Source organism: Odocoileus virginianus, unplaced genomic scaffold (assembly GCF_023699985.2).
Source record: "Odocoileus virginianus isolate 20LAN1187 ecotype Illinois unplaced genomic scaffold, Ovbor_1.2 Unplaced_Contig_19, whole genome shotgun sequence".
Taxonomy (NCBI): Eukaryota; Metazoa; Chordata; class Mammalia; order Artiodactyla; family Cervidae; genus Odocoileus; species Odocoileus virginianus.
In genome coordinates this window covers 744,924-762,351 of record NW_027224336.1, presented here as the reverse complement: position 1 = coordinate 762,351, position 17,428 = coordinate 744,924, and the positions used below count along the sequence as shown (strand labels likewise).

Sequence of the window (17,428 nt, the reverse complement as noted above, 5' to 3'; positions counted from 1 at the left end):
CTCCCTTCCCTCCCCTCCCCTAGTCTCCCCTCCCCCATTCTCCCCTCCCTTCCCTCCCCCATTCTCCCCTCCCTTCCCTCCCCCATCCTCCCCTCCCTTCCCTCCCCCAGTCTCCCCTCCCTCCATTCTCCCCTCCCTCCATTCTCCCCTCCCCTATTCTCACCTATTCTCCCACACTCGCCCCTCCCCCACACTCTCCCCTCCCTACACCCTCCCCTCCCCTATTCTCCCTTCCCCTCCACTCCTGATCACCGTTCTCCCGGGTCCCGGAAGTCCCCAGTCCCCCCCACCTGGAAGTTCTCCAGTCTTGAGCAGGGTTACAAAAAGGCACAGTTCTGAGTCTGAAAGCAGGGCTGCCGGCACTCTGTTCTGGGTGGGAGCAGGGTTGTTGCTCCTACCTCACTTGTTTCCTGGACCCCTCCCCATTAGAAACAAGGGAGTGGGACACGGGACCTTGCCAAGAGCCCGGGGCCCGTTGGCGGCGAGGGTCTGCCGCGTGCGCTCCTGGAGCCTGGGCGTCCCTGGGCTTCTCCGGGAGTTCTCGGACAAGGCCTCCTCTGGGGGAGGCCGGCACCCTTCGGCCCAGAGGAGGGTTCGCGCTGCGAACTCAGTGAGGAGAGCGGGTGGTGAGGAGTAAAGACGGCCACCTCCCTCCCCGCCCTGCGTGGCTCCTGCCTGCAGAGATAGCGGATTGATGGGGTGGAGGGGGACTTACAGAATCGCACCTGCAGGGCCCTCGAGGGTACGGGGGACCCCTAGACTTGCAGCTTGTGTCTGGGATGAAGAGCAGGGAGGAGCCGGCCTCCGGGACTGCGGGGCTTTCTGCACTTTGGCCAACCCGGAGCGGCCCTCTGGGCCCTCTCCTGACGCGCTTCTGAAGAGCTGCACCCCTCACACCTCCACCCTCGGTTCCGGACGGTCTCGAACTGCGACGACGTGTCCGGAGCCCTTTAGCTTCCCGGCTCGAGTCTGGCTTCCTCCACAGCCCCAGCCACAGCTGCGCTCCGTGTCAGGGCGCGGGCCTGTGCGGTGTTAAACCTTTGGGTTTCCGAGTGGGCCCTGACGCAGAGAAACCCGGGTATCTGCTCCTCCTGAGCCGGCGGTGCCGCCCCGAAACCCGGCTCCCAGCGCCGCGCGGCCTGCAGAGCGCCTGGGCCGCTCGGCCTGCTTCCCGGGCCCCCACCAGGCAGCGTCTCCACCGCCACCGAGAAACCCTGAGTTAGGGGCAGAGGCTCGATGCTCCTGGGCACCCGGTGGGCAAGAGGCGCAGCCCCGAGACCGAACAGTGCGTTGATGTCCAGCACCCTCCCGCATCCCGCCGGAGCCCGCCGCCTTGACCGAGGCCTTGTGGGCGCCCTGGCTTCCGAGCAGCCTGGAGGCCAAGGAAGTCAGCGGTTGCCCCGAACGCCTTGGCCTCTGGCGACTTCGGCCTTTGAACTGCGTTTCCACCGCTCGCGGCACGCGGGCACCAACGCGGCCATGGAGACTCGCCGGTTTCCCGGCGCGGGGACCCGCAGCTCGTGCGGGAGACGTGGTGCGCGCTACCCGGCCGCGCGGCCTCTCTGCTCCCGGCTCCGAGGCCCGAGAGGTGGAAAGAGCTCCTTAGGTAAACTGCAAATCCGACAGCCGGCCGTGCTGGGCCGCTTCAGGGATGAAAGTGGCCGTTGTGAAATAAGTTTCTGGCGCGCGGGGGAAAAGGAGGGTGCAGTTTACGAAGATCAACTTTCCCCTGGTCGAGCTCTGGATATTCGCCAGGAAAAGATATTTGCGTTTGTGTTTTATAAGCTTCCTCGGAAGCAAACCTCCACTAAACGGCTTGATTGTATTTCAAGTACTTGACTTATGTTATTATTGTCGGTGGTGGTGGTATGTGGACACGAAGGCGCAGAAATGAAGTCTTCAGGGAATGGGGTGAAGTTTTTATTTTCGGCTAGGGTTTATGATGCCCCTTGCATAGTTCAGTCACTGTCCCCATGACCTTAACTGGCAGAAATGCCTTCGCAGGAAACCTTCGCTGTTTTTCTGACACCTCGCGGCTGTGACCTGAAGGTCCGCGGGCGACAGCGGTAATGGATGTGTTTCTTCAGACGGTCGCTGACCTTCCCGGCCCCATCCCTTCCTTGACCCGCCAGCGGGGAGGGGGGGTCACAATTCCTTGACCCCTAGAGGGGGTCTTAGCTCTGGAGAGGGGCGTCACAGCCTTCCCCAAAACAGGACTCCCGAGCCCTCCGCTGGAAGAGCTTGAGGAAGGGAGAGGGGGCGGGCCCTGCAGGAAATGCCCAACTGGGACCCGATGACACCGCAGGAAGAGGGGGGAGGGGTGATCCCCGCCAGGCACCGGGGAGCTGGGGGGCGGCTTCTTTTCATGTCTTGATAAAGGGAATAGGGATCCGGGAGGGGGCAGGGATCCCCGGCCCAGAAAAGGATTCCCAAGGGGCAGCGAGTTCAGCCCGAGTTCCTGGCATTGTCCTTCAGAGACCCCTCGGGAACTTTCCAGCGCCGCACCCGTCCCCCCCACCAGCCCCGGACAGTGACCCTCCCCAGACACAAGCAGGCCCCTCCGCCCAGCGTCCGGTGGGTCCCGGCTGGCTCACCGGATGCCATGCGGGGAAGCTAGCCCCTCAGGGGGTCCTGGCTGGTCTGATGACAAGCTGCAGGGGTCGTCAGGAAAGCTGGCTGTCCCTCTAGACGGTCAGTCAGCCCTGCGTGGGGGGATGCTGCACGGGGGGGCAGGGGTTTCTGCAGGGCCGCAGCTTTCCCACCTTCTCCCCTTTCGCTGCCGGGAGACAAGCATGGAGTATGGAACACTTAACGGACAGTGGGACCCGAAGTCACCCCGCTAGACTGAAGTCACAAGCAACTGTAGCCACGTCCGTTTCAGGGTGTCTTCGCGCTATTTAGAATCCTGTGGAATTTCTCCACGTGGCCTCCTTCAGTAAGAGCTGAAGTCCAGGGGTGGGGGAGGATACAAGCTGTCAGTGATCGTTATTCGTTATCAGACCCTCGGACAGGCAGGCAGCGCTGGGCATCGGCGCAGGGCTGGGCAGGGCAGACACCCAGCCTCCTGGATGATCGACTTCTCTCTCCATTGGAGGGGTTTCGGCGTACTTGTTCTGTTAATGCAGTCTTCCTGGCTCAGTCCCCTCCTTAGTAGAAAATAATTCCTATGATAAATAAAAAGTGCATTTGTTTTTCGATTTTAAAAATCGAAAACAATCTAAAGACAAAGCGATGTCCATGACTGAACGAATTGTGCAGCTGCTGTCCTACAGGCAGCCTCCACAGGGAGTTTATGTGATGGGGAAATTTAATGTCCCCCTAGTCCCCACGACGGGCCGTCCCACTAATTACTCTCACTGGCGGGAGTGTGCCCACACCTGCTCAGGGTTGCCTGGGGTCGGCCCACCTGCCACCGGCCGCACGGAATGTCGGCCTCCCAGAGCGTTTCTGGGGCACAGAGCTAGCTGAGGGTGGAGAAGGGGCCGCGGGGAGCTTTACCCACGGTCCTGGCTGTGCATGCTGGGGGCTTCCTTTGTCCTGGCAGAGGTAGGTGATGAGAACTGCCTCCTTTCCTTAGCCAGCCAGGACGGAAAAAAAAAAAAAAAAAGCGTGGATGAACGGAAGGACCAGTCTCGCCTGGGTTCTTTCCACCCGGGTCCCCACTGAGACTTGGGAGCAGCCTGGCCTTCAAGGGTCGACGACCCGCGGGGCCCCGGGTGCGCGGTGCGGGCGACAGGGACCCCGGGCAGGCTCCGGGTGTCGGAGGATAGGCCTCTGTGCGCAGACAGACCCGAAGGCCGGCCGGCCCCGCAACTGGGAGGAGTCGGCCGCACCTCGTGGCGGCGGGGCCTTGTTCCGGGACGGCTCCCCTGTTCTTCAGCCCGGCTCGGGGGCCCCACGCGCGGGACCGGACCCCCTCCCGCTCAGGAGCGGCCTGAGGAGCCGGAGCCCCGACGCCCCGGCCCCTCCGCGAACTGGCCGCCAGGGACCCGGGACGCTCCATCCGCCCGACCCAGGGCGCGGAAGGCGAGGCCGGCCTGCTCCCAAAGCTCCCAGGCGGCCGCGGGGTCCTCGGCCCGGCTCGCCGTCCGCACCTTCAGGGCGGATGCAGGCCGACACCGGGCTCCGAGCAGCCGGTCCCGGGTCGTCGTGTGCATCTGCAGCGGGGAGAGCGGCCCAGCGGTGCCCACAGCTTCCCGCCTCGGCCGCGAGGGCGCCGGGCAGGGAAGCAGGGGGGTCGGGAGGCCGCACCTGAGGCGGGAGCTCTGGACCCCGGGGCGCAGGCCCCCGGCCAAACCGCCCGCTGCGCGGGGCTCAGGCCGTCCGGCTCCGGCTCCGGCTCCCGCTCCGGCCCTGCGCGCGCCCCGAGCGCCCCCTGCCGCCCGCGGCCGCCCCTGGGCGACTCGAAGCCCCGCGGCGCTCAGGCCCAGCCCCTCCGCGCAGCCCGGGGAGGGGGTCTTTGCGGAAGGGGCCCCGTCGGAGGCCTCGCCGCCGGACGGACGGCCCGCCCGCCCGGCTCCTGGGCCTCGCGCCCCGCAAGCTCTCCAGCGTGCCCGCGGGAAGAGTCCGGCCGGCAGGCCCCTGGGAGGGACCGGCTCAGGCTTCCTGGCACAAGCCTGGGAGCCTTTGTTCCCGGGGCCCTAGACGGCCGGCTGGAGGCTTGCAGCCCCGCCACACTCCTCGCAGCGGCCCCTTTAATGGACGTACACGTTACAGAGAAAGAGGGGCCGCCTAGTCAAGTGAACTACATTCTGGGAGATGCCAAGGAATGCATTTACTGGCAGCCAGGTTTGCCAATAAAAGTTGCAAATGAAGGCCGCTGGTTTCCAGGAAAAAGTACTTCTGTTTTGTAACCGCTCCGTAGTCTTAATTACCAAAAAACTGAACCCCCAAAGAATCGATTTGGAGAACAGGGCGGGGGAGGTGGGGCCGGCGGCGCTTTGGCGTGGACCACAGTCCCAGGCGCATTTCCACCGGGAGACCCGCACACAGATGGCGCGTGGATGCAGCCGCCTGGTGGAGCCCGGCGAGACGCTGGCGCACGGGAGGGATGCACTTGCGTTAGGGCTGTTTAGTTTGGAAATGAAAATTTAAGGAAAGATAAACTACAGTGAATAGAGGCAAATTTCCACAGAATGTAACTAAGTAGGAATAAATGTATGAAAGGAAAAGAGCCGCGTTGTAGCCACTGTGGTTGCTCCCATATTTTTTAAGGCCAGTGGTTGACTCCGGTTAAAATTGACGGCGACCAACTTGTGACTTATTTTTACTGAGGTCTGCTTTGCTTGAGATCACAGAGACCCCAGCCGGAATGAGAAAACCTCTCCACGCCCCAAAGCTGGCCTCCTCCGGCAGACCTGGTGGGGGGTGGCAGGTGGACCCGGTCAGGGTGAACTTGCACATGGCGTGGGGAGCCACGGGGGTCGTCCTGTCCAGGGCCGAGAGTCACCTTCCCATTGAATCCCTGCGTGGGTATCGTCTTCTGTGTCTTATGGGGGAGGAAGCTGGGCTTAGAGTGACTGCCCAGGTCACGTACCGTCCCTTTCCGTCTTACTCCGCTGTGTCTCCTTGGCACTAAGGTGCCCTTTGTGATAAGGTATATGGCTTATGTGCCACCAAGAGAAGACGTTAAACTATTAAACTTCATCCGTGATAAGTCTGATGATTTCAGATGTTAAAGTGTATGTCCCAGATCACTGGTAGCTGGGCTAACCTGTGTAATCAGCAGACATAGGGAGGTGTCCTTGTTCAGAGTATTCCCAGCAGAGGGATGTGTCACCTGGGCTGGACACCTCTGTGGAGGTGTGTACTGGTCACTACGGGGAGAACGCCCACCCCGGGGTCTCGAGTCTGCTGTGAGTGCAGATGGCCCTGTGCTGGCCACAGGCGCTCTAGCAGAGCCTATGTCTTCTCTCACGTGAGGGCCGTCTTGGCTCCTCTCCTGGATTTCCCATCCACATGGATGTCCTCAGGACTGTCCCCGGGGAGGGGACGTGGAAACAGGCACATCAAGGATGAGCTGATCTTTCCCAGCCCCCTTCACGGCTGGTCCTACCAGTTCAGGAGGACCAGCCAGCAGGGCCTTGCAGGCTGGGAGAGCTCAGGGCACTGCTGAAAACCCCGACAGGTCGCTCTGTGCCCTCGGAGACTCGGGAGGGCGAGGCGGGGGGACAGGGCATCAGACCTCGTGGCTCAAGCGTGGCTGACCCCCACGACCCCGTGAGGGCACTGCCTGGCTGTCATGTCACAGAGGGGGAGCCTGAGGCTCGGGCCACCTGCTTCTGAAGTGGCTGAGCCCCAACTCCCAGCCAAGATTTGCAGAGTCCCCAGCGAGTAGGGGTGGTGAGGGCTAGGGGGAGGGGAGGGGGGTGGCAGGTGGGGACTGGGGCTGGGCTGGGGTGGGGTGGGGTGGGGGAGGCGCTTCCGCAGCTCTGGGGCTCTGGTCTCCGTGGGACAGGGCAGCAAAGTGTCCTGGGCCCTGTGGTGCCTGGGGGCCCTTCTGGGGCAGGACTCCCCGTGTCTTCCCAGGAAGGGCCTGCAGTCCCGGCTCTGGCGTGGGCGTCCCCCCAGCCAGTCGCCACAGCCGGGCTGGGCACCTCAGGCCAGACTCCCTGGGGACGCCAGCCGCCCTCGGCCGGCTCTGGCGACAGCCTGGACGGCCCTGCTTCCCTTCAGGAGCAGCCGGCGAGGGCGTCTGTGTGTGCAGGGCGCACGCGGAGCCCACACCAGGGCCTGTGTTTAGTCTGTCTCGCTGACGTCCTTCCTGAAGAGATGGGAAGAGGAAACGCTCCTCTCGGCCATTTTTGCCGGCGCTACCCCGCTCATCCATCATTTTCTCACCTCTCGTCCCGGGACGCGGCTCTGCACCGCCGGCCTCGAGCAGCCGGTCCCGGGAGAGGCCTCTCCGCAGCCTCTCACACAAAGGTTTACATTATTGGCCATCCCTGTGATGAAACGGGCTCCAGATTAGATAAGGTTAAATTACACTTTTATAGGGTGCCAGTATCGTATTAGGAGACGTTCTCTTTTCATTTGAGTGTGCGCTTGTAATAATAGTTTGTTTTTATACTTATCTCTCCTCTAAAGCAGGCAACATATATACACGCTGTGACTTATTAGGGAGAGGACCACTCACTGCCCAGAAGGTGGGGGCAGGGGGGCTCAGTTATTGCAGAGAAAGAGCACGTTGCTCACAGTGGTGACTTCTGGGAGCCGGCCCAGCCCGCCGTGCGGAGCTGCCCTGTCTGTGCGGCGACTCTGCGTGGTTCCCGCTGCCATCTTAAACAGCCCAGAGTAGTTCTCATTGTTTGCCTTTATGAGTCCCAGCTATCAAAGATGGTTTGTTTGCTGTATTTGTTTTAGTAAGGAACCCGTCCAAAGGCAGACAGACATGTCACTGGGAAAATGTTTTGGCAGGAGGCGGGCAGGGGTTTTACATAATAGGAAAACAGACGGGCCGCACCCTCTCACATCAAGGCAAACACAGCCACACATTTCGTCTCGTATCAGTCACGTTGTCCACTGTCTGCTGGAAGCAGGTTAGTTTTCTAGTAAACATCACCGTCATCCATGTCAACTGTTTTCTCTGGAATGGGCTCAGGCTTACCCAGACTGTAGTGCTGAGTCCATTTTAGCTTGTCATTGGACATTTTAAAAGACAGGGCTAGTGCATTGCAGTCCCATTTCCTTTGACTTTTAAGTGAATTTTGAAAAATCTGTGTTTCACATTCCTCCTCGGTTTGGCAGAGTTTGAATGTTCCTCGATTATGCCTTCGATGAGGTAAACAAGCTTTTCTGACTCTCCTTTTCCTGCTCTCACTGCTGGAACGTCAGCCTTCCTGATGATATCTCTATAGCTTTGCTGATTTCAAGGAGGTTCAATTATCAGGCGGTGCTGACAGCCTGTCGTAAATCTCATGAAAGGACAGTGGTGCTTTATTTTCCAGCGCTGTCAAACGTTTTCCAAGTAGGTAAGCAGAAAGCGTCCCCTAGCAGATCAGAGTTACATTAAACATAGGTCACGTGCTGTCTTCGAAGTTCTCGGTCACGTCTCTTTAAAAACGCTTTTCTCTGCTGGGCCTGGGTCTGCTTTTCCAAGATCAGGAAGGCTTTTGGTTTTGTCCAGCAGACAAACATTCTGCAAGTATGTACATCAGGTGGAGAATAAAGACCATGGGTACACCACTTGTTCTCTGCCTTAGGAAAAGTTTGACTTGTGACTAATCCATGTGAATTTATGTCTTGCAGATTCAGCTCATCGTCCACCCCTGTGCCCACCACTTCTGGACATTTTACATTGTATTTAACATTTGAGTTTAGCTGGGGGTGGAGTGTGGTGGGAGAGAATGGAGGTGATGTCAGAGAAGGACTCAAATGGGGACCAGGTTATTGAGGAAGAGACGTGATGGGCTTTTCATGGGTCCCACCTTCTGTTAAAAGGCAGGATGGCTGTGGCTGTGTGGTTCCGGCTGAGCCCCCCAGTGGTCTGGCTGGACGGGAGATTTGGGGGATTCGGGGCTGGCCTTCTCTGTACTAGCTGGACTTTCTTTCTTTGTGGGAGGGGGAGTGGGTATTTTTGTTCAAGCATGCCCCTTTTTTTCCTTTGTTCAAAAGACACGTGGACTCTAATACTTCACCGAAAGTTGCTTCTGGAGCGCCCGCTTCTCTCTGTGCCCTGGGGGAGAGGCGGGGGTGGGGGGGGGCAGTGGGGATGGAGGGACCCACGTGGAGGGGAGGAAAAACCCCCCCACCCCCTCCTGCAGCAGGTCCAGGTCGGGTGGCAAGGTCAGCACCTTGGCATCAGACACCCTGAAGCTGGCTGTCTGGGAGCTGGTGCAGTAAGGACCAGGCTTTGGTCAGGAGCAGAAGAGAATTTGAGGGGAAGCAGGGCTCCCCAGGCAGCTGCCTGGCCAGACTCGAGCTCCAAGCAAATATGTGCACCTACAGAAGGCGGTGTTCACACCAACGCAGGCAGTCTCCTGGGGCCTTCCTGCGGATGGAAGGCAGGGCCATCTGCTGGGGGCAGGGTCCTACGGCCCATCTGGCCAATGGGGTTCACCTGGGGGCAGCCACCAGGCAGGGCTCAGCCCCGCTCTCTGTCTGCAGGGCCCATGCCCTCCCCTGCCTCGAATGTGGGTGTTCCCTGCCAATGGTTTCCAGCTCAGCATGGAGCAGTTTGTCTGCCTGGTCCAGTTTCTTCCCACATTCGGTGTGCACCATGAAAGGCCATTTTTCTTTTTGAAGCAAATCCAAAATAATACACATGATGAAGTGCAGGCAGGATGCCTGTGGAAAAAAGCAACTTCTCCCAATTATTTCAATGGAACGAATGGCTGAGCCCCGTGAGCTGTCTGATGGAGGAGCAAAGCTTCCCCCCTTCAAGGTGGGGTATCGGCTGCAGAGGGGAGTCCAGCACACCCCGACGGCAGGGCCACACGGCCGAGGCCCGGGGCTCCTGGCACGCGGAGCGCCAGCACCAGTGCTGAGCTGTGCCTCGGTTTACTTTGTCCGCAAAGGAGAATAACATGTGTCTTTTACTTAGAAGACAGATTTTTATCAAATGATCTCAATGGAGAACCCTTGGAATGCCTTTGCAAAAGTCAACTGTAAATACAGGAAATGGAAGAACACAATAGGAATTGAAAAAGCGGTTGGGTCTCTGAGCGTCTACTTAAAAGTCTTGGACTTTCAGGTTTCTGTTCTGACCAGCGCATGCTGACAGGAGCTGTGTGTTCATGTCTGTTTCTGCAGATGAAGAGCTCGACTGACCACGAAGGACTGACCACAGGGCAGAGGGGCCCAAAGGCCAGTGCTGGCAGTGGAGTGCGTCTGAGCCTTCTCGCTGAGCTTCAGAGGAGACGGAGCTCCGAAGTCTAGGGGGAAATGTCTTCTTATTCTGCAGTAGATACTCGATTGTAAACATCCACAAGCGACGCAGCCTACCACGCTGTGAGTGGGTGTGAAGGACAAGTAAGGTGTTCAACACTGCAAACTTTGAAGCAAAGCCTTTGGAAGCAAATCGGCTGCCCATGAATGAGAACGTCAGCAGGATCATGAAAGATCATCATTAGGAGCACCATGCAGATATGAAACAGTGAAGCCACTGATGCTTCCTTTGGACAAAGAATGTCAAAGAAAATGCAGAATGGAAATGGTGGCCAGAGTAGTGGAGTGACATTTCCTCCCAGCTCAACGTGTCTTCGATATCTGATGATGCAGGTTTTAAACTCTGAAGTGGGGAAACGGAATCTGGGAAGCGTTGTTTGTGACTTGAGATGGAGTCTCGTCCTCAGGAGGAGCGCTCCTGGAAGGCAGCTGCTGTCAGCCGGCCTAGAAACTTCAGGGAACAAGTGTGGGGCAGGCAGAGGGCCTGGGGGGGGGGGGGGGGGGGGGGGGGAGGGGAAGTGGGTGTTGTGAGAGGTGTAAATGGCCCCGAGTCATTTGGTGAGAGGGAGAGATAAACACAGGCCCACAGCCCTGGGAAGGCGGAGAGCCTCGCTGCCTCAGCTCCGTGGGCATAGGGTTTCAGTAAAGCCCTTTATCTCCCTCCGCTCTGATGTTATCGCACCTTTAAAATGGTAAATCGTTTATATAACATTTGCCGATGCTCAAATGGAGGGGCTGCAAGTTACCGTGCAGACGCGGAGGGCGGTGGGGAGAAGCTGGAGGGTATTGATTTCCCTCTGGTTCTGCCTGAGTCTTATCTCTGAGCCTGTGGGGGGCTGGGGGGGGAGCCTGGGGGAGGGCGCACTGCTCCTAAGCTGCTCTTCTGGTTTTTCTGGGCTGGTGTGTGTGCGTGCGTGCGCGCGTGCATGTGCGTGCGCGCGTGCATGTGCGTGCGTGCGCGTGTGTCTCCCTGGGAGGCTCAGGGCAAATGACTCTGGCTTCCCAGGGAGAGCAGGATCTGGGGGGCAGGCAGGCTGCTGGGCACCCCTGGATCTGTTTTCTGGGAAGAAGAGCCCCGGTTCTTGTGTGATGTCAGCCGCGCAGCAGCCTGCCCTGTCCCGCTGCCCTTCAGCTTATAGGGAAAAGAGCTTGCATTAGACACACGCAGTGCAATGCCTGGTTCTGGACCTGGAGTTAAAAACTAAAGGTTCCATATTTTGGCCACACTTTGCACATGCAGTTATTACGGCTTTTCGTGTACTGATGCCGACGGTTCCCTCGTGGCTCCATAAGCGCAGGTTACCGCGGTCTCAGCGCCCTGCGCGCTGCAGGGCTGCGGGGCCTCCGATCTGGCCGTGGGGCCTCTATCCGACGCGGCCGCGGGGCCGGTGGAGCTCTGGCGCCACCGCGCGGCGGATGCGGAGACTGCGGGCGGGGCTCGGCCGACCCGGCTCTGGGTTTCAGGCTGTGTTTGCCGGCCTTCCAGGGCATTCTGCAAACAGTGGTCCAGGCCCCTTTGCTGCTGGGTCGTTACACCGATCCCAGCTCGTTAGGGAGAAGGGCCGCTGAGTATCAAGTGACGTTGGGGTCCGTTTGGGTGGGTCTGTTTCTGTAGGGTGTGCAGGAAATCCATGAGTGAGCTGGACGCCTTTTGCCTGCTTCCTTGGCCCATCCGTCTCCAGACCCAAGAGCCCCCGTGAGAGGTGGCCGAGGTCAGCCAGGCTCAAGGTGTGTGCCCAGCACTCACCCTGCCTCCTGCACTCTGCTGTCCCCTCCTCGACCTCCCACAAACCCTGCCGGCCTCCTTAGAGCAGCCCGATAGCTCCAGTCCCTGTGTCCCGGGGGCCAGGCCCAGGCAGATGTGAGACGACAGGAGGGTGACTGTGCCCTGGTGCCCGCTGCCAAGTCTGTGCCTGGGGCCCAGCCCTCACCGCACCGGGCTTTTCAGGGACGTCTGAAGGGCACATGCCCATCATCCCCTCCCCTGACGCAGTTCCAGACACAGTGAATGACCCTGTAGGGGCCCTTCACCTCGGTAGGGCCGCTCTGAGGGGATCCCCCAAACCAGCCATCTGGGCAGCTGACCATCTGGATACATTACTGGAAAACCCAGGCCTTGGAAAAACCTCAACTACAGGGACCATGGTGGCCAGATTAGTTCATTCAAGTGATGGTTTTAACACAACAATTAATATTTGATGATAATCAAGGGATCGAACCCAGGGATCAAACCCAGGTCTCCTGGACTCTTTACCAGCTGAGCCACAAGGGAAGCCCAAGAACAATGGAGTGAGTAGCCTGTCCCTTCCCAGCAGATCTTCCCGACCCAGGAATCTCCTGCGTTGCAGGTGGATTCTTTTCCAACTGAGCTACCAGGGAAGCCCGATGCTAACTAATAGTATTGCTGTTTTAGCATGAGCAGTAACAAATCTGCATAACAAAGGTATTCATGACCTTCTGGAAGGGTTCCTGAAATAATTGCGTGAGGCTCACCCTCACCTCTGAGTCCCTGAGTCTGCCTTCCCTGGACACTGGCTCACAGCATTGTCACAGACGTGTCTCCAGGTCATCCCCATGCTGGCTGGTCTGTCCTTTCCTCTTCTGCTTTGCCCAGAGCAGGGCTCTGCGGGGGGACTGTCTGCCTGCTGAAATGGCCAGGAGCCCTTATGGGCAGCCGTGGTGTCGGTGGGAACCACAGCTATCTATACCGAGAGAAAGGCAGAACCACTAATTTAGCATCTCCCGTGAGAAGATTCTAAGGGAGCAGGGTCTGAATTTTCACTTCTAAGTCACAGAGGTGGCCAGGACGTGGCACAGTGCCCTGGGTGATGGATCGGGTGGAAGCACATGTGGGTCACGGCCACTCAGGAAGGTCTCCTAGGCCGGTGGCTGGCACAGGCCGCTGTCACTGTGACCGAAGCGTCGGGTGCCCGGCAGTCTGTCCCTCCGCCCACGGCCGCAGCGGCCCCTGCCAGCGTGAAGCTCTGATTCCCGGTGGGGATGAGCCCAGGGCCCAGGCGGCCGCAGTGGGTGGAGACGCCCCTGGGTGCTGTGAGCTGGGTGAACCGGTTCCGAGGGCATCTGGCACCCGGGGGATGCGGTCACCTCCCGGCGGGCTCTCTCTGCGCAGGCAGTGCCAGAGCAAGGTTATATAAAAAGCCTTTATGAGCTGGGGAAAGCGTGTGATTTGTCCTGGAAGAACATAAGCTCATTGTTCTCCCCCAGCCGCAGGTTGCTCTCAGCTCCATCGGTCTCCTGGGAACGTTCGCTACCTGCTCCCGCTTCCGCGGGCTTCGGGAGGAGGCTGCCAGACCACAGAGCTCTTGCCCTTGAGAAAGGAGAGAGAAAATGGGGCTTTCCCGCCTTCCTGGGATTTCACCAAGAACCAGTTCTGGACGGGTTTCCTTGGCGTATTGACTCGTGTAGAATTCATGATACACATATGTTTGTCAGTCAGAAGGGTTCAGCCATATTCAAGTGCAGACCTTCAACAACCCTCCCCGCCTCAGCTCCGCGCTCTTGGGTTCACAGACCTGAGACCTGCCGGGGAAGCGGGGGGCAGACGCAGCCAGCGAGAGACCCCAGCAGACCTCCTGGTGGACACGATGTCCAGGGCACAGGCTGAGTGACCGCGAGAAAGCGCGTAGCTGCTGACCCTGCCCTGGCAGCACTCTCTTTGTTGGCCTGACAGTCGTTTACTGTGCCTGCACCTTGCGTTTTGCTTTCTTTTGAAGACAGTGACACAAAAGCATTTAAAAAATCCTATCTCCACACACACACACACGCACACAGACCTGGGTTCAGCCACACACACTGTGGCTCTCAGCAGCTGAACAGGGTCAGGGCACAGCAGAGTGAAGAGCCGTCGGGTCAGGGGGAGGCCCTCAAGTCAGGGGGCGCCCCCGTCCCTGTAGCTGGACCCCAGACCCCAAGAATCAGCCTTTGCTGATGCTCCCCAGGAAGAGAGAAAGCCCCTGCTGTCTCATCTGCCTCCCCCAGAGAAAGCCCTCGTCATCTCCGCCACGTCCATCTTTGCCGCTGGAGGAGCAGCCGTGTGTCTGGCAGGCGGGGACGCGGGGCGGGCAGGGGCACTTACCTGGGGCCCCCTCCCTGGAAGCAGGACTCGGAGGCGGGCTCCTCTGGACGAAGGTGCTGATGGGGCCCGGCGTCCTTGCTCCAGGGCTGAGGTGTGCGCAACACACAGGGGCCACAAGTGTCTCGAGCGTCATTCACCCGGTGTGAGCAGCCCCACCAGGCTTCCAGAACCCTCGCCCGAGGCGTACGTCTCCTCCTGAGGCTGACGCGTCTGGGAGCAGACCCCGCACCCGTTTCTCTCGAGCGCCTTGTGTGTTTGAGGAGCCGAGCAAAAGCCTTCTGGATCTCTGCTCTGCTCGCAAACCCTGGGCCCCACTCCCAAAATTGCCCAAGGATCTTTTCATCAGTTCAAAGGAGAAATATGCTATTTCAGACTCAGAACGTGTCTCTTTATAGCCATGCGATCGTCACGTCATGGAAGAAGCATGCAGCTCCTGGGGGTGGGGGTGCCTGACCATAAAGGGCTTTTGGGGGGTGACTTTCCACTGAAGGAGCCCGAACATCAAACTTATCGGGCTGTAAACTTCTATTTGTGGGCTGAGTCTAGCAGCATGTAGTTTTTTTGTTTTTTTTTTTTTACCAGATTGAGAAAAATTAATCTTGCAGGAGAAGAAGGGGGCGACAAAGGATGAGATAGTTGGATGGCATCACCAACTTGATGGACATGAGTTTGAGCAAACTCTGGAGATAGTGATGGACAGGGAAACCTGGTGTGCTGCAGTCCCTGGGGTCGCAGAGAGTCAGACACGATTGAGCGACTGAACAACAATAAATCTTGCTGGCGGTTATGCTGGCGTGTGTGCGTTGGTGCGTGCTGGTGTGTACACTGGCGTATGTGTTGGTGTGTGTGTCAGTGTGTGTATGTTGGTGTGTGGTGTGTTCGTATGTAGGTGTGTGTTTTGGTGTGTGTGTGTTGGTGTATCTGTGCTGTGTGTTGGTGTATGTTGGTGTATGCGTATTGGTGTGCATGTTGATGTGTGTGTATATTGATGTGTGTCTGTGTGTGTGCCTGTGTGTGGGTGCTGGCCTATATGTGAGGGGAGGGACACTGGTGATCACAAGCAGCAGGAGCAGAGACTCGAGCCCTTCCTCCGCCCAGAGTCGGGCCAGCACGTCCCCGTCAGGCACCAGCCCTGAAGTGAGACCCACAGGTCGTGGGTCACCTGGGCGGTGCAGTGGGGGTGACCTGGGACGTGCCATGACGAAGTGGTGGCCGGTGATGACTCAGCAAGCAACAGGTGTGGGCACACTTGTGGATTCAATTTTCAGAAGGAATTTTCTCTGCTAATGACACATGCAAACTGACTTGGAGACTTGAGCTCATCTGGCAGGCGTGTGGAGTACAGCATGCCTATGCTCCATCTGGAAGGTTCTGGAAAGTTCCGGCAGGTTCTGGCAGGTGCGCTCTGCAGTCACAGGTCCCGGAAGGGCCTTGCGTCTCTGTTTCTCAGCCCGAGTCGGCAGTTGTTCCAGGACATCACGTGCTTGTGCCCTGAACTCGACCATGTGGTGCTCTCGTGCGTCAGATTCACGCGGAATTGTGAGCGGGGAAGGTTCCCTGTGTGGGGTGGCTCTGGGAGCAGCCGTGGGGAAGCCATCGTGAAGTCTACAGCCCTGCTGCTCCCGCAGGTCGCTTCACCTCAGCTCACAGACCCCTTCCTGGGACTTAACCCTGCGAGTTGACCCAGGCAAGTTAACCCAGGTGAGCCGAGCCCGCTGCTGGGGATGTGGGGACCTTGTCCCTAGGCTGCGGACCACCGCCTTGCACGCGTGGGTAGAGGCCCGGCCCTTGGGGCGGCCGAGTGTCCCAGCCACTTTAATCGGCTGCCCATGACCGTCTGCCAGATTCTTTGGGGCTGAAACCTCCTGTCTATTGCTGGGCCGTGTCTGCCCAAAGGTAAACTTGGGAAGTTTCTGCCAGAACGATTAAGCCTTCCGTGAGTTGGTGAAAACAGATTCTTTATCTGAACTGTTTGGCTTCGGTTCACTGGGAATTCAGAATGTGACCCAGTCACTCAGAGGTGCCGTGTCCCTGCCCGTGTCTCACATTCACACACTTGCACGCCAGCCACCGACACACGCCGAGCACACACGCGCCCTCGGTCTGGCCACTGCAAACCCAGCTCTGCTGGCCTGGTTTATGTGCCAGGAGACTGCGGAGCATGCCAGTGAGCACTAGGCGGTTCCGGGGCACACTCTTGCTGCTTCAGGCTCGGGATACGGGGTCCGCGCCAGAAGGCGAGTCTGGGGCACCTCTGATGCAGCGGGGGCAGCTAGGCCCATCCATCGTGATGGGAGACGTGGCCCCCGCCCGGCCCCCAAAGTTTGTTCTTCTGTCCGGGATGCTCTGAGCGGGGTCTCGCCCTGGTCCTGACCTGAAAAAGAGCCACATCCGTGTGTCCTGGGTGGCAGCGGGAGTCCCGGGGCACACGGGGAGGGGGGACGCTGTGGCTGGAGCAGAGGGGACTGGAGCTGTGGCTGGAGCAGAGGCCCGGGGCTGAGCTCACCCACCAGCTGGTTGTGACTTGCTGCTGCAGGTCAGCAGCTCCGTCCCCTCCAGCCTTCTGGGAAATGTCGGGCGGCCGGGCCTCAGTGAGCCCTGGTCCCGAGGGCACCTGGCCGGGAGGCCTGTCTGCCTGCAGCTCTCTCCAGAAGGGCTCGGAGTGGCACGTCCACGCTAACATTTCCCAGCTCGGACAAACCAAACTCTCAGATTTTCTATATTTAAATAGCATAGTGCCAGCAGAGTATTTTTTCATAAAATGAAAGCAGAAAGAGCTGTAAAGTCGCAGGCAGGGAGAGGGACAGATGGGGATTCAGGAAGATACCCCAGCTCGCTGAATCCCTGGGGGCTCCGGGCTGTGACGGGGGGGCGTCCACTCACAGGTGGCCCAGCCCTGGGCAAGGAGCAGGGCTGGGGACGCAGGGCGCTCGGGCTCTGGGCCCATCCCACTGGCTGAGCAGGGGCATGGATCAACCGGCGGGGTCATGGGCGGGCTCCTCCCGGGGGCTCAGAAGGCCCTGCCTCCTGCAGCTCCTCCTCCATCTGCAACTCTGGGATGCATGCGCCTCGTGGCAAGTGCCGTTTTTTCTGACACGGCTTTAGGTGCTGGGAAGTTGTGGGGTCGTTGGGACAGGGCGGCCCCTGTTTACGTGTGGGGGATCCGCAGGGGCGTCAGGACGGGGCGACCCCTGTTTACGTGTCGGGGATCCGCAGGGGCATCAGGATGGGGTGGCCCCCTTCCCCCGTCCCCCTCCCCGTCCCCCTCCCCGTGCCCCCCGCCCCCCCCCATCCCCCCATCCCCCTCCCCGTGCCCCCCGTCCCCCCGTCCCCCTCCCCGTCCCCCTCCCCGTGCCCCCCGTCCCCCCGTCCCCCTCCCCATCCCCCTCCCCGTCTCCCCCCGTCCCCCTCCCTGTCCCCCTGTCCCCCTCCCCGTGCCCCCCGTCC

At 59.5% G+C, this 17,428-nt stretch overlaps 1 protein-coding gene across 1 annotated transcript in view; it reads left to right on the top strand.

Moving 5' to 3' along the window:
• The window catches only part of GMDS (GDP-mannose 4,6-dehydratase), a 472,279-nt gene that overhangs the window by 438,373 nt on the left and 16,478 nt on the right, over window positions 1–17,428 (top strand). The gene's annotated exons all lie outside the window — the stretch shown is intronic.